General features: G+C 32.9%; 1 protein-coding gene across 2 annotated transcripts in view; it reads left to right on the top strand.

The window, feature by feature from the left end:
• The first annotated feature begins 4,695 nt into the window (after positions 1-4,695).
• LOC120428225 (uncharacterized) overlaps positions 4,696-19,755 on the top strand; it is a 113,164-nt gene continuing 98,104 nt past the window's right edge. For both annotated transcript variants that reach the window (XM_052710336.1, XM_052710338.1), the window contains exons 1-2: positions 4,696-5,035; positions 9,494-10,416. The gene's annotated coding sequence lies outside the window, so the exon portion shown is untranslated. The remainder of the gene's footprint in view (positions 5,036-9,493; positions 10,417-19,755) is intronic.

Below are 19,755 nucleotides of genomic sequence, written 5' to 3' on the forward strand. Positions count from 1 at the left end.
AGGGTAACGAAGAAGTAGGCATTACCGCGCGAATCCGAAGAATCCTCGCAGCCAACAAGTCAACCCAAGTTCAGACGCAGATCGCGAAGGCGAGGTTATTTTTCATTTAGTACGACTTTCTCAGTTATCCACTGAAGAAGAATGGAGAATTGCTAACGATTTTACCGCTCCTATCACGTCTAATGAAGTAGTCAACAACGGTAAGTAGAAACGTTAGGAAGATGAAGATTTCAAAGCTGCCGGAGAAGTGCCAAAAGAATGACGTATTTCCGTTTGTTAGCCTCCAGTTAACCAATGCATGCGAAGGGGAACTGTTTTGAAGGTTTTGAACAAGCTGTTGTTGAAATTACAAAAGTGGGAAGGCAAATGTTGACAATCTTTTTCGGGTAAGAGCAACCAGAATAGGAGAAGTTTGACATCTTTTGACAAAAAATATGTCCTAAGGGCTTCGTACTGGTGTCACAATCCAGAATAATGTAAAATGTTGCGTGACATTCTAGGTACTTGAATCTTACGTCCCAAACAGAGATGATGTATGCAACGCAACAGTTAACTCAGGGTGGCCACCTCGGGAAAAAACTCGGGAATTCGACCGACAAACCGGGAAAATATGTTATGTATCGTTTAAATTTCACAATAGCCTCAAAAGACAAAAGAACTCGCGAAAACTATGTTTGAATTTGTGTGACTCATGCTTCTTGGCTACTTTTACCAGGCGAATTAGTTTTGTTTAATAACGCAAAATGTTTGCTTTACCAGGAGTTCTCAACCTGGGGTACATGTACCCCTGGGGGTACCACGAGCGGTCTCAGGGGGTCCAGAAGACAAACCCCGTAATGGCGGACATTTGTCCCAAACAAAATATTTGAGAAAAAATAATAACAAATTGATTTGAAGCAAAAAATTAACAACCATACTTAAAGTGCAGTGAATTACGGGCGAATTGTTTATGACCAATCAGGAAATTTTTAAAAAAATATTTGAATGATAAATCTATAATTTGCATTTATTTAGAAATTTTTAGAATTTGAAGTAAAGTGCATAGTTTTTGAGTTTTTTGTTTCAAATTTGTAAATTGTGCCAACTACAATTTACTACCATGTTGGTAAAAAATCTTATGTTTCATAATTTGGATATTTTCAATTCGACCTTTCTTTGCTAAAATATTAGTTTTGGATAAAATTAAAATAAGGTTTTTTTTTGTAAGTGGAAATTATGGATCTCATGGTACGAAAACAACATTACAGTAAATATCTCTCTAAATTTAAAGATCAAGACTTTTCCTTCAAATTGTCACACAAAATGCACTCTTTTAAAATATTTTTCTTGACCTGTATCTCAGCAACAAAAGAATGGATCAAAAATGTTCAAAAAAGAAAGCAGTAAAAAAAATTCTCAGCCAATTACGTCAAATGGTCGTCGCCATTTGATTTTTTAGAGACAAAATAGAATTATTTTTTAATTGAAAATAGCTACAACTTCAAAAAAGAATGTGTAGTATTTTCAAATCCAAAAAAAAATATAAAAATTCAAAGAACAACCCATAGTCTCAACATTTGAATGCAAAAAGTGTTCAAAAATGCATGTTACACTAGTTCAGTTGTTTTGCAATCATTAGTCTTCAAAAAAGTAAATAAGATTTGACGAAAACAAAAATTTCAACGAAAAAACTAAAGATCGAAAATTTCCAAAAATTCAAAAGATCTAGAAAAGATTATTAAATCAACCCAAACATGCTTAAAATTGATTCTAGACGCACGGGAATGCATTTTAAATTGATTTCAGCTTCAATTTCCATTGAAATTTTGATGTTTCTTGAAAAAAAAAAAATGTTTTGCCCCTTGATTGTTCGGGGCAACAAAAACTTTAAATAAAATTTGTACCCGCCTTATGTGTTGTTGAAAAAATCACAGCATGGTAATGTTTTTAATTGTTTTACCATTTTGTGTTTTGGATTTTTTAGAAAGTTTTTTTTTATTGAAATTATTCTGTAAAGAAAGTTTTAAGGTATCGATTTTTTTACCTTTGTATTGTTTGTATGGCACTTTTCCTGCACTGACTAATGATGCAAAAATACTTTTTTGGTTAAAAAGAAAGGACTCACATAATTTTAGCAAAAAAAAAATCACCGAAATTGATAATTCTTGGAAGAATCGTTCTTTTTTAATAAACAAAACCTTTTTTCAAAGAAAATTAACGAGCGTTTACATAAATGTTGATAACAATGTTTTTCTTTGCAATTTTTTTTACAAATTCAATAAATTATATTAATAATTTATCTTATTCTAAAAAGTAAAAACGATTTTTGATGAAAAAACCCAATAATTATGGAAATCAGAGATTTGGATTAAAACAGATAAAAACGGCTTCATTTACAACTTAATTACTTTTTACACAAGATTTGAAAGCTTTCTTGAGGAATTCAAACGGTATGCGTTCAAAAAGTATGATGATACAAACGTTAGTCTAAAAAACATTGTAATTTAGTTTGAAAACATGCCGAAAAATTCCTTCTGGTCTCGGGAGAAAACCGGGAAATTGAAAATCGAAATCTGGAGATCACCCTGAGCTAACTATATAATGGTCTCACGGTCAAAATGATTATGCGTCCTTTTCAAATGTTGCCTATAGAAATGGTAGAAAAACATTGTAAGGCCGAAACCCCGTTTTACATTTTTAATTATTTTTTTTTCTTCGCAAGGATTGGACTTCGGACATTGATTATTATGGAAACTTATACTTATGTAAATTTGTCGCGATCGGTTTTTGTTTTTTACGTTTGGACAACTTAAAAAAAACATTTTTAATAAATTATTTTTGTATTCTTTTAATTAGATAAATATCATCCTGCAACTATTCTGCATTCTTTGTAAGGCTTATGCAAAATTTTAGGTTATCCCTACAGAAAAATGCACACGCAAAAATGGACTCACATTGAAGTTGGAGTTTTTATCTTTTTTTTTATTCTGAAATATGCGTTTGCACTTTTTGATAGGATATCCTATCCTGATCAATTCTCTGAGTTTTCGGTCATTCGATTTTTTTTGTATTTTTTAATCCGGCTGAAACTTTTTTGGTGCCTTCGGTATGCCCAAAGAAGCCAATTTGCATCATTAGTTTGTCCATATAATTTTCCATACAAATTTGGCAGCTATCCATACAAAAATGATATGTGAAAATTCAAAAATCTGTATCTTTTGAAGAAATTTTTTGATCGAGTTGGTGTCTTCGGCAAAGTTGTAGGTATGGATATGGACTACACTGAAAAAAAATGCTACACGGTAAAAAATTTTTTGGTGATTTTTTATTTAATTTTTTGTCACTAAAACTTGATTTGCAAAAAAACACTATTTTAAATTTTTTTTATTTTTTGATATGTTTTAGAGGACATAAATTTCCAACTTTTCAGAAATTTCCAGAATGGGCAAAAAATCTTTGACCGAGTTATGATTTTTTGAATCAATACTGATTTTTTCAAAAAATCGAAATATCGGTCGCAAAAATTTTTCAACTTCATTTTTCGATGTAAAATTGAATTTGCAATCAAAAAGTACTTTAGTGAATTTTTGATAAAGTGCACCGTTTTCAAGTTATAGCCATTTTTATGTAACTATTTTGAAAATTGTCGCAGTTTTTCATTTTTTATAATTAGTGCCCATGTTTGCCCACCTTTGAAAAAAATATTTTTGAAAAGCTGAGAAAATTCTCTATATTTTGCTTTATTGAACTTTGTTGATACGACATTTAGTTGCTGAGATATTGCTATGCAAAGGCTAAAAAACAGGAAAATTGATGTTTTCTAAATCTCACCCAAACAACCCAACATTTTCTAATGTCGATATCTCAGCAACTATAGGTCCGATTTACAATGTTAAAACATGAAACATTTGTGAAATTTTCCGATCTTTTCGAAAACATTATTTTCAAAATTTTCAAATCAAGACTAACATTTCAAAAGGGCCAAACATTCAATATTACGCCGTCATAGCATACTAAGGACAATGCGTACATTTGAAGGGTGAATCGATGATTCTGGAGACACCGGACGTCGACCAATGCGCACCTTGGGGACAGAATGGACAAGCCTAATTCCTTCTGGAATATGTTCATTGGACCATCCCCTACACACCTGTTTTTATTCCGAGTGAATCCATGTTGTCCCAAGACCTGTAGGAACGATTGAACCAAAAGCATAAAAATCCCATAGTAATTTACATGTAAACTTTGAACCGCTGGGGACAGGCCAATTCTCAACCAAATGGGCTGATATTTGGCGTGAGAGTCCCTATGGGTATCCTCTACTAGGGGAACCTCGGTTTGCCTGATTCTGAGAACTTTTTTGTTTGGCTGAAACACCCTACTATGTATATAGGACCTAGTAAAAAAGTCGAGATATTCATTTTGAATCTTTTTTCTGTTTTTACTAGTTTTTTCACATGTTTGCTCGAGTATTTGCTTCAAAGTTACACGCTTAGTTTTAAACTTGCTAAATTTTCTCGACTTAAACTTAAAGGATTAAAAAACCGTAGCTTACGCAAAAAGTTGATTTAAATTAAATTATTTATAAAAAAAACAGCAAAATTGGCAACAATGCCCATCAAGAGAGAGCGAAAAAAGCTTCTGGTGAAACTTCCTCTCTCAAAGCTCACCACTCCACACAACAATACGAGTTTTTGAATCGCTTTCATTCAGTTTCGTTGCAACCGTCGTCGAGAGTCGTCGTCTCGCTGGAACAGTGTCGAGTGTGTGTTAAGGGGAAACTGGACTGTGTGTTGTGGTGGTTGAATTTGACGTTTTGGACACTTTTTGGACTATTTCGCTGCCGTGTTTTCGGTTTTAATTTGTGTGAGGAAGAACAATTTGAAGAAAATATTAAAAATTTGAAGAAACATTACGAACTTTTGCTGCAAAACTTTTTCCGAGTAATTTTTGTGTGTTTTTTTTGTGCTTTGAGAGTGTTGTGTTGAAAATTTCGTCGTGAGAAAGTTTTAGCAAAATCAGCGGAAAAGTATCGCCGTGAGCCGCGTTTGTGAAGGTAAAAACGAATTCAGCGCTCTTTCTAGAGAAAAATATTTTGCGTTGTTTGCGGCAACAAAAAAAAAAAAAAACAGACTGTACAACTTGCGCGAACAAACGAAACCTCAAGTCTCAGTTGACAGCTGTTGCTTTAGTTGACGCGCAAGGTGATTTTCGGTTGTCATGGCTCGTCATAAATACATGCGCGGCGCGTACATCTCTGCTGTTGGGGGAGAGCTTTTACTACTACATTCTTGACATTTATGAGATCAGATTATGCTTCTCTCGGCATGTGTGTATTAATGCTTATGCGCATGCGCGTGTGAGACGTGCTCGATTTATGCGCAATGAAATGGCAATCAAATTGCGAATGATGAAGTACTGTTTGACAAATTGTTAGCAAAATACAGTCGACTCTCTGGCTGTCGATCTTCTCGATATCAATAATTCTCCATCTATCGATGAATTGTTAAGTCCCTTCAATCTGCATACTTCAATTATCTTCATTCCTCGATATTTTCCCTTGCTTGAAGGATCTCTTCCTCGACGGTCCCTTGGATTCTGTTTGCTTTAAAAATCTCTTCCGGTTGTCAATAATTTCACTTTCTCATGGCTTGCATAGACATTTTTCTTGCCGGAACGAAGCTGTGAAGGGTGTTTGACAATAGTTTGTTTCTGTTTGATGGACGTTGCCATGATTCTCTCCCATAGCTGGGTATCAAGAAAAAATATTTTCAATCGAGTCTTCATTTTGCATCGTTCTGTTGATGATTCTCTTGCTCGACGGTCCCTTGGATATGGACAATTTGACTCAATTTTTAGATGCCTCATGCTCTCTTATGCTAACTAGATAGGAAAACCAACAAGCTTAATACAAGGGAGCACAGAGGCATCGATTTGTAAAATGCTCAAAAGTGCCCTATTTGATGGTTTTTTTTAAAAGTTAACAATTGATTGAACAAGAATTTTCCTTTAATATTTCCTTTTTTTATAACAATCGCATTGACCAAGAGCGGAAAACCTTTTAAAATTGCATTTTTTGGTTTTTTTTATTTTTGGATTTTTAATTGTTGGTTTTCAAACTTTATAAAATCATGTTATTGTTTTTATTTTGTTTTTGAACTAATTTTTTTCTGATTATTTTTCACACTTTTTTTAACTTTTACCATCAAATTTGAGTTCTGTCATTTTAGTCAAATTTTAAAAGTTGATGGCCTAATAAATGACAAAATGCATTTTTCACATATTTGCCGCCATTTTGGCCGCCATCTTTGATTTAAAATCCGAAGTAAAGTTTCTCCAAAGCCTTCGAATAATCGAGTTTGGACTGTATTTTTATCTTTATAATTATGTCTCCCCTTTCTCAAAACTGGCACAGTTTTTTCCAGAAAACTTTACATTTCTTAGTACACTTTTTAAAAATTTTTCGTGTAGATTAATAAAAAAAAATTAATAAATAAATAATCTAATAAACTAAAATTCATTGTCCTGTGTTAGTAATCGTTTTGGCATGCTTGGAACCGTTCAGAAATATATCAAACATTTGAGAAAATGTACAGAATCGCAAAAAATATATTTTCGTAGAACTTAGTTTTTATACTAATGATTGTTGGATAGTTGTTTTGTTGTAAACACATTTTCATTGAAATGTTGAAGCCACTGTATTTTTTTTTATTTTTAAAAATAGAAATTATTTTTATAGTGGCGTGCAGAAAATTTCATTAAAGTTTTTCCAAGGTATCACGAGTTGAAAAAGAGGGCCAATTAGGTGATACTTAAAAAATAACTATTCACAAAATTTTCTCAGTTTTTCGTAAAAAAAGTATTAACAAAAATGGCAAAAGAAATCAGCAAATTCAAACGGTGCACTTTATAAAAAAGTGTGAAGGGACCATCCATAAACCTCGAGAAAACTTTCTTGGAATCCCCTGCAAAAAAAATTCCATTGCATTTTTTTTGCAATTATGTTTTTTTTATTTTGTTTAGCAATATACTTGATCTACTTTTAAAATTGCATTTTCTCAAAAAATTATATCTTTGCACCATCCTAAACTCTTGCGTAAAATATGCCTTTTTAGTCCCCTTTAAAAGTATTGTTTGTAAAAGAAGAATAAATTATTTGGGAAATTATTTTTTCTGAAAAGTCCTAATCATAACCTAAAACATTGCCCATCGCAAAATCCATTCTCAAGGTACAGATTTTTACATGTTGCAAAATTGTATGAATCGTTGCTTGGAGAAACTAATGATGCTTCTTTTGACATAGAAGCAATGTTTCATCCTAATAAAAGAACTAAAATAATATCGACCCCTCTTCGATTTGCGAGAAACTTTGTCCTAAGAGGTAACTTTTGTCCCTGATCACGAATCCGAGGTCCGTTTTTTGATATCTCGTGACGGAAGGGCGGTACGACCCCTTCCATTTTTGAACATGCGAAAAAAGAGGTATTTTTCAATAATTTGCAGCCTGAAACGGTGATGAGATAGAAATTTGGTGTCAAAGCGACTTTTATGTAAAATTAGACGCCCGATTTAATGACATACTCAGAATTTCGAAAAAAAAACATATTTTTCATCGAAAAAAACACTAAAAATGTTTTAAGAATTCTCCCATTTTCTGTTACTCGACTGCAAAATTTTTTGGAACATGTCATTATCTGGGAAATTTAATGCACATTTCAAATCTACATTGACCCAGAAGGGTAATTTTTTCACTTAGAACAAAATTTTTCATTTTTAAATTTCGTGTTTTTTTCTAACTTTGCAGGGTTATTTTTTAAAATGTAATAATGTTCTACAAAGTTGTAGAGCAGACAATTACAAAAATGATGATTTATAAACATATGTTTGCTTATAAACATCACGAGTTTTCGTGATTTTACGAAAAAAAAGTTTTGAAAAAGTTACTTTTTGCGTTCCTCTTTGTTTCGTCGCCCGTGTCTGTCGCGGGTGACCATGAACGGCCATGATCGACGACGACCATTTTTTTCAAAACTTTTTCTCGTAAAATCGCGAAAACTCGTGATGTTTATAAGCAAACCCCTTATGTTTGTACATCAAAATTTTTGTAATTGTCTTCTCTACAACTTTGTAGAACAAAGTTAGAAAAAAAATGAAATTTAAAAATGAAAAAAAAAGTTCTAAATGAAAAAATGACTCTTCTGGGTCAATGTATATTCGAAAAGTACATTTAATTTCCTTTAAAGTGACATGTTCCAAAAAAATTTACAGTCGAGTAACGGAAAATGGGAGAATTTTTAATACTTTTTAGTGTTTTATTCGATGAAAAATACGCTTTTTCGGAATTCTGAGTACGCCATCAAATCGGGCGTCTAATTTTACATAAAAGTCTCTTTGACAACAAATTTCTATCTCATCACCGTTTCAGACTGCAAATTATTGAAAAAAACCTCTCTTTCGCATGCTCAAAAATGAAAGGGGTCGTACCGCCCCTCCGTCACGAGATATAAAAAACGGACCTCAGATTCGTGATCAGGGACAAAAGTTACCCCTTACGACAAAGTTTCACGCAAATCGAAGAGGGGTCGAGGCAAATGCTGTGTGAGTTGGCGGAGAATTACCCATAAATCCCCCTGGCTCGATTCCTTATGCAAAGTTGAGCATCTGTGCCAATTTGTAACATATCTTTTTAAAAATCTAAAAATAAAATAAAACAAATCAATTGAATAAAACAATGTTAGGGAATTTCGATTTCGGAAAAAAAAATCACGAAAGTTTCATTTTTTACAATGAAAATTGGACAATAGTTTCCGAGATATCGTCAGTTGAAAATTACGATTTTCAAAGCCTCAGAGAGAAAATTATCTGAAATTTAGTCAGGTTTTCAAAATTAATGTTGCCGTGGTGCTTTCTTTCATGAAGTATTTTTTAAATGCAAAAAAAACAGAAAATCCTAAATTTATACCTCAATGTAGCTATAACTTACAAATGGTACATATGAAATAAAAAAGCTGAGTACTTTTCGATTGATTTTCAATCATTTTTTTGTCCAGGTTTTCTATATTTTCTAAAAAAACACGTTTATGACTCAGAAGATGTATTTTTTGCCTTAAAGGACTAAGGGATAAAAAAAAGAATATTAAAAAAAGTTAAATAAAAAATTGGAAACTTTTTTTCGTCTACAAATTGTTTTCTGAAAAGTTTTAATCATAACCTAAAACTTCACCGAAGACACCAAATCGATCAGATAATCCCTTTTCGAAATACAAAATTTCATACATTTACATAACCATTTTGTATGACCAGCCTTCAAAATTTTATGGAAACTTGTAAGGAAAAACGAATAGGGCAAAATTGTTTCTTTTGACTAAAAAAATAAATTATATTTTCAATTTTAAAATTTCTTCAAAATTCCAGAAAATAAAATAAAAACTACCTCACTTAATCGCACTGCAACTTTACCTTTATCAGCACAAATTAATGACACCGATTTTCATTTTCTCTTGTGCACTTTCAGATCGCCATAAATCGAAACCACTTTGGTCCGTTTTACCCTGTCGAAAAACGAAGAAAAAAAACCTTCAATTAAATAAAACTGAACCAAAGTGAGTGAGTTTAGCCGATTCCACCGCTGCAGCAGAGAAGATCTACGAAGAAGAAGAAAACGAAGCAAATTCAAATCCAGATCCATAAAACTGCGCAAACCGGGTGAGTGAGTGAGATGTTTGCCGAGGGGAAGTGCAGAACCATTCAGTGCAAAAAGGATAGCCCGCAGAAAGTTTGTTATTAAAGTTTTTTGCGATTTGGCCGGGGCAATAATTTTCGACTTGATTTTGGTGTGTTTTTTTGCTTAAATTTTCGCGTTTTTTTATATCATTACTTGAAGTGATTAAAATTAATCGTCTTACATTTCGCCAAATCGGAACAGAATTTCACATTTGCGTGCGTAAATCGGTGAAAAAAGAAATAAGTTATAAAAACTGAAATCAGTGCCAAACCAAGTGCAGAGGAAGAAACTAAAGATACAAAATCAACCGAAATTAAAAAAAGTGGTTCCAGATCCAGGAAAAAGTTGTCCCAAAACAGAAAAATAACCGATTATAATAATAGTAATTCAGCAAAAAGGAAAAATAAAACTCACCAAAATAAACCAACATCAAGAAGAAGAAGAAGGAAAAGAGTCACAAAAGTGCGGAATTTTTCGGAACGTGTGTGTAAATGTGTGTGAGTTGATGTTGTTTTGCGTTTATATTTTGGACAGTGGTGATTTTTGTCTGGCTGGAAACGAGTTTTGATCGTCGTTGTCTGTCTTTGGGCCTGTTTGGAACGTGTCAAGTTTTTTTTGTGCGTCTTCTGTGTCCAGACTCGAAGGTGGATTTTTGATAGTTTTTTTTTTTTCGTTTGGAGAGGAGAAAGAGCCAGTCGTAAAAGTCGTCACAGGTGAGTAGTTTTGCCAGAGCTGCGTAATAAAATTGGAAATAGAAATTTGGATTCAGGGATTGGATCGATTGGACCAGTTTTACTGGAATTCATGGGGATATCTTTTTTTTCGGGGTTTATCTTTGGAACGTGGATGCTTAAATTTGACACTTCTGGCGTGAACGTTTGAAGGCATTTCTGTATTCAAAATTGCGTAGGAGTTCATTAAACTTGGTACTGAATTGAACTTGACATTTTGAGTGTTAAAACTTGAAGCAAAAATAAATATTTAGCCATTTCTATTATGTCTCAGACTACGGCTTAACGCATTTTTTAATATAATAATCATTGACACAATTTTATAGGTTAAAATGTGATAAATACTTTAAAAAGCGATTGGAAAATATAAAAAAAACTGATTAAATCTACTCACAGGTGAGATCAAGCCTTTTTTACAAAATGGAAAGTTAAGAATGAGCATTTTTAAATTAAAAGGATGTTTTCACAACCAGTACTGTAATCTTACGTTAAAACTGACTCGATTATCCGAAGGCCTAGGAAAAATTTAACCTCGTTGTCTTATTATAGCTGAGAAATTTTTAAAGATGGCGGCCATGAAATATTGAAAAAATGCATTTAGTTATTTTAAAGCAACCAACCACTCAAATTTGACTAACAATTCGATGTTAAAAGTAAGAAAAAAAAATTATGTTTCGTTGTTCGTGATTTGATTATCCGAAGTCTAATATAAACCTTACGATAATCGAGGCTTCAAAAAATCAAGTCTCGACTGTAATAGTAAATAAATATAATTGAAAAAAAAAACTTGACAGTAATTGTTTACAAAATATTTTGTTTATTGGGCAAAAAAGAGTGTAGCGTCTTTATTGGCAATCTATGATTTACTAAAATCAGTAAAATGCATCGATAGCGTACATTGCCGTCGAATGACAATAAGCCAGCAGTAAGCGTAAGAGCGGTGACTTTCAAGCTTTAAACTTTTAAATGTTTCGATTTTTGGAAATAACTCGGTAAAAGGTTATAAAAAAGGTTCAATAAATAAAAAAACGAATACCAGATATGATAAATGCAATAAAAATACTATCAATAAAATTAGATAATCTTTAAATATTTGAATAAAAGATGATCAAAATTATCTCTTAACAAAAACAAAAAAAAAACTTTCTCTTGGCGTGGGTAGCCAGATTATCAAATTTAACGACTCGATGGAAAGTTTTATTTTTGCACAAGGATGTACAAAACGTTAATTTTGGAAGTCATTTTCTAACAAATTTACAGTAACCGTTTTTAATTTTTTTTTTATAAATTTTACATCAATTTCGTTATTTCAGAACAGTGCTGCCAGAATATGTTAAATCACTTAGTTTTTTTTTTGCACCATTTTTTGGCTTTGGATGAGAATCATCATCGTGGGCTTAAAAATTACACAAATGGCCAGATGGACCAACTGTGCTCCTAGCCTGTCTTTTGACAAACACAAAAATTAAAAAAATGACACAACTTAATAAATTAGTCTGTGAAGGGATATCGAGATATGGAACAAAAAAAATTGTCTCGCTTCGTTTATTTTGTAACTTTGGCAAATACAAATTGTTTTCAAAAATGACAAACATAATTCAAATTTCAAGCATTATTTTCAAAATAATGAAACAAAAAACATCTCAATTTGCTTCATACATTACACAATACGACATTTTTTTGAGTTGATGTCAGTAAACGCTTCAGTCTCGCCAAGGTATGATAGATTTGGGACAGAATTGAGCTGTAGTTAATTCCTAGCCAATAAATAAAGTTGCAATTTTGAGGTATAAATGCTATGGAATTGTCCTAAGCAACCATGATGCCCACCATGAACATCAATAAATTTGTTTCCACGTCTTTTTCCGATCTGTGATCCAAAAATTCAAAATTTGTAAAAGAATTAAAATGATGAAAACTACAAAAATTAACATGACATAATGTATTCTACACCCAAAGTTAAAGACCGAAGGGTTAGTCCTCCCGAAAAGAAACATGAGGACTATTTTGCGAGAGTATAGACCTCTCGCGTGTTCATTCGTTCATTGAAACAGTTCATCCTATTGAGTGGCTTATATGGACAAATGACCGCCACTTAGTCACCGAACTATGGTGACCCATACGGCAAAGGCACGGTTCAATAAGCCGAAGGTCTTGAGTTCGAGTCTCGGTACCGGTACTTTTTTTTTTTCGGTGGATGAACTTTTTTGGAAAATGAACCCATGAGTAAAGTACTCTCGGTAATATCGGGATTTATCCTCTCCGTCCGCACACAGTACCATTTTACTACCGAACCGTGCTCTTTATTTTATGCCGATGCCCAGTTCTGGGTGTAAGTAGTTTACAATTGACTGTAGAAGTTTTATAATAAAAAATCAACTTTATGTGATTATTGTTTGTTTTGTTTTTTTGGGGAAATTTCGAAACAAGAACATAAATAAAATTTACAACGGCCTTTTTTTTTTAAAAAAAAAATGTTAACTGGTTTCAACACCAACGATGTGCGGCTGAAGAATCCCTCCAAAAAAAATGGAAACAATTTTATACAAATAAAAAAATGCAATTTTTATTTGATTTTTGGAATGATTGATGGAATGAGTTTTTCACCAATCTAAAAAGTATTTTTTTTTAATTTCTTATAACATTTCGATGTTTTCGTAAATTGAAATCAATGTAAAAGCCTGTTATTATCATCAATTCACATATTTTTTGATTGCAAATCTTCTAATAGTAAACACTAACCAAATTTCTTTTCAAAAAGGCAAGAAAAATCGCAAATTTTTATCTCGAAAGTGAATCTCGATTCCACGGAGATCACCAAACACAAATTTGTAAGCAAATTTGATCCCCTGAAAACACACAGATCTGGACAAGATTAGCCCAATTATGAAAGCACAAGACTGTTGCACAACTCGCCGTAATTTCGGTTGAAGCAATTTGGCCAGCTATTTTGAGCTTCTGTTCCCATCAACGATAGCGAAAGTTTCCTTATCAAATCAGCTTGAATTTTTAAATTGAGCCAGCAAACTCGTGTAAAGTGTGCCCACCAGAAGACATCCAGCAGCAGCATAACGAGATGGTCCATTGTGAAGCTGCCAGAAGATTTACTGCTTAATTCCGACTCAACTCTAACAAGGTTGAAGGTTTGATGTCACCCTCCTACAAACGAGTATGATCATCATCAGCAGTCTCCCGGCATGATGACAGATTCATCCGGCACTGATCCGGGGAGATATATCTGCGCGGTGGAGTTGTTGCAAAACAGTTGCAAACTTCGTGAATCTCGCGACGAAGAAACAAAAAAAACAGAGGAGAAATGAGGCAGAGATTGAAATCTTTTTGCGACGACCATTCAACAGTGTGGCGTGATTTATGCAGGAATTTGCATAAGCCACGACATTCCCAACAGGTGCCGGTGGCAGTCGGTGGCAGCTGGGTTGCATTATACGGCGAGGGCCAGCTGACGTGGGGACAATTAAAATGAGCTTAGAGGGAGGTTTCGTAATCGATGATGCGAAAAATGGGCGATTTGAATGGAAAGTGAGTCGCCAAATATGCATTTGAAAAAATAAATTTATAAAAAAACACGCACTAAATCAAAATAATTACTTTTTCTGTAGGGGTAAGACATGTTGTCCCAGCTGCATCTTAATATAGAACAGCTTCTTTGACGGAGTTTTACCTGTTATCAAGTAAATGATTATATTGAATGCAAACAGGCAGTTAACCATAAAGATGCATTTTTTTTTATTCAGTTAAAGTAGTCTAATGTCAAGGGAAAATGATACTAAACTTTTAAAGACAATTTAACATTTTAAAGAAGATTGTTTCTGTTTCATTTAGCTTATTTCAAAACATTTCAATTAAACACTTCAAAACTGCTAGATTTCGACAACTCGGTGTTTCACGATAATTCTGAAACCAGTTCCTGAAACGTTATCGCGCAATGAATTAGCATAAAACTTCGGTGATTTGTCCGGCGTTATCCGACGGAGCGATCTTTACCGGGATGATCTCACCCTGTTGAGATCGCTAACGCGGTAGCAGAATTTTTAACAGAAAAAAATCTCTTAATGACGCTTCCTCATCTGGAAACAACATTAATGCCACAGACAAACGGACGGGAAACACTTTAATAGACTCTACCAAACTATTCATTTTAAGATATATTTTTGAAAGAGATTTACAAAAATCCAAAATTATCGAAAATTTGGCCACTGGGCTGATAAAAAAATTGACGATGCATGAAATTTTCTGAACAAAATAAAAAAAGTCGCTTGATGTTTTACCCTTAAAATTTTCTTTTGACTGTGACTTGAAATTTCATAAAAACTTATAAAAGGAATTTTATTTTTGAACTTCATTTTTGCATCCACTGACCCCTCGTCAAACCCCTCGTTCATTTTGGTTTGTTATTGTTTTTTTGACGTTTGTCTGCTTTTTATCTTGGCAACCGCTCAGTTTTCGAACAAGTACTGTATTATACTTAGTTTTACACAAATATTTGGAAAAACATGGTTATGATAAGTTGATAATGGACTTTTGCTAAAAATTTAAAGTGTTTTGTCTAGAGCGTCCAATTTCCCGTCCCGGGAAAAAAATTCCCGGGAATTCCCGGGATTTCCCGAAAAAAAATATTTCCCGTTTCCCGGGAAATTTGTAAATTTCCCGGGAATTCCCGAAATTCAAGCGGAAGTATATATTTTCTTGAATTTTTGGAACTATTTTTTTGAAAATGCTCTGAAAAAATTATAAATGGACAAACTCAACATTATTTTGTTCAATTAAATGTAATGTTTGGTTTATATAAAATTAATCAGATTATCAGAAATTATGATATCAGAATTATTTCAGATAATATTAATTCTTGAAGCAACTGGGAATAGATCTTGCTTAATGAGTATTAAATTAATATAATTAGGTAAGCTTTTAACAGATTGATGTTGTTTCATCAAAACAATATTAACTTCTTACCTCCAAATTTAAATTGAGATTGTTTTATGTTTTTGTTTACCATGATCAAATGAGATAAAAATCGAATTTGTGCAAAAAGAATTAATTCAAGTGGTTGAATACCTAGTACTAAATAAATTACAATTTGAAGTAAAAGAATTATGGAGCTCTGGTGCAACTACAGGTGTTAGAGGGTTGAATGTGAAAAAATAGAAGACTTTTTGTGGAATGATGTTAATTTATCGTATAATTTAAATCATGTTGCATAATAAGAAATGCAAAAAATGTAAAAATATATTCAAAGCCTGCTTCAAATTTTTGAAACATAGGGTTGTTTGGAGTAAAACCAACACTAAAAATCTTTACCATTTGTTCAAGAGCTGAAACCAGTATTTGTTATGAAAAACATAATTTCTGCATGTTTTTTTCTCATTTCAATAAACTGGTCACAGAGACAAGTTTAAAATTTCTCATAAAAAATACCATAATACATTTTCTTGTAGTTGAATGATTTTTTACATGCACTCAAGCTGTTAATTGATCTTCACACTTATTTATACCATTAATGTTGATGTCCTATACAATTTTGTTGCATAATATGAATAAAAACCAAGATCATAACAATTTTCAATAAATTTAAAATTTCCCGGGAATTCCCAGGATTTCCCGGGAAATAGACTGAAAATTTCCCGTTTCCCGTCATTCTCAGAGTAAAGTCACAAAAGTTCACCCCAGTTCCGAGATTTCATTTGCGGGTTCGTAATTTATTTCCCCATTATTTTACGTATTCTTCAAACGTTCCGTGTATTGTGTTGTTGGTTTTTTTTTCTTCCCTCGTCGGGTCAACCTGACGTGGCTTAAATGGCAACAGCTACCGCGCGTTGCTGCTGCTTTAAATTGTTGATTTTTCGGACATTTTTTCAGGCTGAATTTAGACAAAATAAACGCTTAAAAATGTGCATTTTGATTGCGCAATCCGTCGTCGCTGCGGTCATCGTATTTTGGGCAAAACGAGCTGGGAAAAGGTTGTCTGGTTTTGGGGTTCTGAGCCGGGATTTGCAACATTTACTAATTGATCGTTTTGGCTGATCTCAAGCAATACTCTGCAGCGGAAGCCATTAGCTTGAATAATGAAGTTCTGCTGATTAACCGTTGCTTAACTTTAGACTGTTATCCCAAATTAAGAGATTCGGTTCTAATTGCTTAAGTCAAACAACATCGGTAGAAGTAGAGGTGACGTTGAACTAACCCAAGAACATTCCATAAAAAATTTCCATCGAGGAATCCGAAGAATTGTAGGCGTTGGTTCATCCCACCTGCTGACTTCCAAAGAAGTCGACCTTGCTCGGTTGGGGCACCAATATTGTTTGCGTTATATCGTATGCTATGCACGTGAAATTTAGTCTTGATTGAGTTGAGGATGCCCATATTCGAATAATTTTCAAGAGGTTTCAGAGGATTGATTTAATACTCTCATAGTATCTTGATTTTCTCATAAAAATTAGTTTAAATCGGAAAACGGACCTCATCACCAGATTCCTCAAACAATATTACACAAACAACAATTCAAACTAGTTTCTTAGTAAAATTGTGTTTCTGAAACAGAGTAAAAAAGATCTTCAAATTTATAGGCATTTCCCTTAAAACACGTAAAACAAATTAACTAGATCCGGTGGTGAAGGGGTAAGCGTTGCCCTCTCACCGCAGTTGGCCTTGGTGCAATCTTAGTTGGTCCCGGTGACATTTTTCGAGAAAAAACTGCAATCTTTAAAGCTGTGAGCGAATTTCTAAGTGCTGCTATTTCATTAAATGATGTTTTAAAATTCGACTTTTTTTATTAGGTCCTATAAACATATGAAAGACAATAGCTTATAGGACCTTTTCGAAAAAAAACTCTGGAAAAAAAAATCGAAAATAAAATCGTTTGTTAAACTTTGTTTTTGATTTTTAATCCATAAAAAAACTTCAAACATTTTTTATGTTAATATATAAAGTTACCTTTTTACCTGTCATGACCAAGCTTGACCATCTCAGCAAGTATTGTTTTCGAAAAGATTATACTTCTTATGAATTTGCTTCAAAAACATCTAAATTAACTTTAATGCCAAGATGGGAGTTTGGGTAATTTGGACACCCCCTTAAAAAATCATTTTTCTTTAGATTTGAGAGGATATTGGAAATATATATGACAGGATTAGTACTAGGAATGACATAGAAATACGGAAAATCCAACAAAGTTTGAATAATTCAAGTATTTTGGGCACAATCTGTAAAAGATTCCGAAGGCTTGTCAGCACTTCCTTAAATTCTAATATTTGAGGATTGGGAAATAAGGTTTCGTAAAGATTCTAGGCAATAAAGTGGCTGATTATTGTTCGAGGGAATAGATTTGAACATATCTGAGATATGCTCGTAAAATAGTAAAATTTCTGCTTTGATATCATTATAATTGGACATTTTTGAAAAATAAAATAGGCACTGCAATTTTTAACAAAACTTTTATTAATTTTATTTTGTTATATTAATTATAATATCCAACAATTTTAAAATTGAATTCAACCAAGAATCAAACCTTATTTTCGTTCATATAAACTCAAATTTTGGCTTATCTAAATAAATTTCGGATACAGAAATAAAATTTGAATTAATTAATTCAAGTTTAATAGTTATCAATAATTATTGAATCTTAAAAATAGACAATTTGTATGACTTTTATTGATTGTTTCAAATATGCCTAAATTAAAATATTAAAACTTAAACCAACCATGTATTCAGAATAGTTTTAAAACAGAAATATAAATTAATAAAAAAACTTGTTCTAATGTCAAAATACAAATTTTACAATTTTGCGATAAAAACTTGTTTTTTTCGAAATGAATAATATTTTTACATCGAATATGCAAGAGTTTATCTCCTTGTGCCATCCACATTCTTTTAAAATGTCTCTGTAGCCTGTGACGGAGCAATTTCCTTAGGGTGTTCAAATTACCCCATACTCTCCTAACATAAAAAAATGCCTATTTAATTTTTTTTTCATTTAGAATTTAAAACTTTCGAGAAATCATATTGACCATTTTGTAACTAAAAAATGTGTGAAAATCTTGTTTTTATATAATTTTAAAAGGAAGTTTTCATAATTTCGATTCATTGAAACGTTAAGAAAATATTAATAATTACCCTTTAAAAATAATTACAAAAACTTGCTAAAGGTTAAGGGGTGGCCAAAAGTTTCATTGTTATTTTTATTGATTTTTGAGAATGTTTGGAATTCTCAGTAAAAAATTGTGTAAATTTGAAAGGTTGAATATTACCTCAAATATGATGTAGTCTTACCTCAATTTAGACTGAAAAAGTGACATTACATCAGAAAAGTGGTAAAATTTCACATTTTCAGAGGTAAAATTTACACATTTTTTTCTGACATAAGAGATGAACCCCTTCTTAGATGTAATATTACCATGATTTTGTATATGTTATTATTACACTTCAAAAATCAAAAATATCCAAGAAATCGTGTAAAAATCGTGTGATTTGATTAGATTTGCTCAAAAAGATGATGGAATGTAATTTCTTTTTTAAAACAAGCCAAATAACCAAAAAAAGCAATTTTTTGAAGAATTGCTCAGCTGGTGACTCCCCAAACAATCAAATCTGTGACGATTAGTCCTGGAATTTTTGTGACTTTCACGTTTTAATGACTCAAGCCCGCTGCGATGACCAACGATGATGCATCTGTGGGAAGGTCGCTTCGTGACTGTGGCACAGCCGGAGTTGAAGTTGTATCTCCGGATAGCTCGTTAGCACTTCCAGTGATGATCCATCAAGCTTGTATCATAATACAGTAAGATGCTACGTCACGTCACAGTCAAAACAGGCAAGTGTTTGCAATAACTGAAAGGTGTCACACCACCGAGATTTCACCGTTCTTGACGACGCATTAATGAATGCTCAAGTCATCGTCTGTTTTCGGAGGTTCGGTCAACGTTTTTATGGCACTGCGTTTAACAACTTTACTGCCAAAGTGTGACTTATGGTGGACCCAATTAAATTCTGCACCACCAGCAACTTGGAGGTCGGAGGTGTTAAATTTCATAAGCTACAAAGATTACCGCTAGAAAATAGCCTAATGAGCAAAACACAAATTAAACAGCGACGCGTCCGAAATAAGCATGTATTGGTGTCGGTTTCAACTTTCTGACCTTTGTCGGTAAACTTTTCAAACTCCAAGTGATTCACCACAGTCATAAAGTGCAAAATTATGAATCTCCACACCCAACGCCCAAAAAAATGAAATTTCAGATGAGTTTCCGGTCGACGGAAGACGACGCTGGCTGAACTCCGGGTTGACCTTCACTTTCCGGTTTGCTG

Source organism: Culex pipiens, chromosome 3, assembly GCF_016801865.2.
Source record: "Culex pipiens pallens isolate TS chromosome 3, TS_CPP_V2, whole genome shotgun sequence".
NCBI classification, from domain to species: Eukaryota; Metazoa; Arthropoda; class Insecta; order Diptera; family Culicidae; genus Culex; species Culex pipiens.